The sequence below is a fragment of the Sorex araneus genome, chromosome X (assembly GCF_027595985.1).
Source record: "Sorex araneus isolate mSorAra2 chromosome X, mSorAra2.pri, whole genome shotgun sequence".
Lineage (NCBI taxonomy): Eukaryota > Metazoa > Chordata > Mammalia > Eulipotyphla > Soricidae > Sorex > Sorex araneus.
This window is the reverse complement of record NC_073313.1, coordinates 337,272,156-337,273,807: the sequence shown is the minus strand read 5'-3', so window position 1 is coordinate 337,273,807 and position 1,652 is coordinate 337,272,156.

Here is a 1,652-nt window from a genome sequence, read left to right as displayed (position 1 = left end):
AGCTCAGTGAAACACTGTCAGGAAGAGTTTTAAGAGACTTGTTTGTATTCTGAGTTATTTTAAAACTTCTAAAATAAAATGCAGTTTGACCTTTTCCCCCATTGCTAACAGAAATGTATTCTAAGGTCACAGAAACACAGACCATAAGGTGAGATAAATTATGTTTTGTGAATTTGTTTAATAGGATCTACTTCTACAGAAGAGGTCCAAATTTGCTATATTCTCCATTTTACCCACTGCTAACTTAAATTTTCTCTTTTCAAACTAGGGTCTGCTCTTAACCATTACTTTCCACCCTTGGTTGGAGAGGATGTTTTTTTCTCCCTCCCTCCCTCCCTCCCTCCCTCCCTCCCTCCCTCCCTCCCTCCCTCCCTCCCTCCCTCCCTCCCTTTAAAAAAAATTATTAGTGAGTTACCTGATGTACAATTACAAATTTATAAACTTTCAAATTTGCATTTCAGTCATACAGTGATCGGTTAACCATCCCTCCACCAGTGTTCCTTCTTCTTCACCAATCCTCCAAGTATCCCTCCCACCACCCCCACCCCAACCCCCACCACCCCACCCTGCCTCTGTGGTAGGGGCATTCCCTTTTGTTCTCTCTCTGTTGGATGTTGTAGTTTGCAATAGTACTCCATTGTGTAGATGTGCCAAAGTTTCTTTAACCAGTCATCTTTTTTTGGGCACTCGGGTTTTTTTTCCAAATTTTGGCTATTGTAAACAGTGCTGCAATGAACATAGAAATGCAGATGTCATTTCTACTACACCTTTTTGCCTCTCCAGGATATATTCTAATGAGTGGTACTGCTGGGTCAAATGGGAGCTCAATTTCGAATTTTTTGAGAATTGCCCATATTGTTTTCAAAAAGGGCTTGAACCAGTTGGCATTCCCACCAGCAGTGAAGGAGAGTCCCTTTCTCCCCACATCCACACCAACACAGGTTGCTTTTGCTTTTTTGGATGTGGGCTAGTGTCTGTGGTGTGAGATGATATCTCATTTTTGTTTTGATCTGCATCTCCCTGATGACAGTGATGTAGAGCATTTTCTCATGTGTCTCTCAGCCATTCGGGATTTCTTCTCTGAGAAAGTTCCTTCCTTCCTTCCTTCCTTCCTTCCTTCCTTCCTTCCTTCCTTCCTTCCTTCCTTCCTTCCTTCCTTCCTTCCTTCCTTCCTTCCTTCCTTCCTTCCTTCCTTCCTTCCTTCCTTTCCTTCCCTTCCTCCCTCCTTCCCTCCCTCCTTCCTTCCTCCCTCCTTCCCTCCCTCCTTCCCTCCCTCCTTTCCTCCCTCCCTCTTTCCTTCCTTCCTGGATGATTTTGAACTGGAACTTTGTCTTGAGTTTACAAAGTAAACATTTATTTACAAAGTAAAAGTTCTTCTGATTTTCCTCTTTTATCAGTTTAACCTTTTCTGCTAACTTAGTAAAGCTCATGCCCACTGCACTTTGTAAAAGGTGATCATTTATAAGATCAGACTCCTTAAAACCGGTATGCCATCCTCCATGAGAAAAATGATGACACACTTGCCATTTTATTTTCTTGCTTTAGAGAAATATGGGTATTTCCAAATTCTCCTCCCAAAATATTTAAGTAACATGTCCAGATGAATATTCCCTACCAATGTAACTAAGGAAAATTACCTAATCAAAGTAATA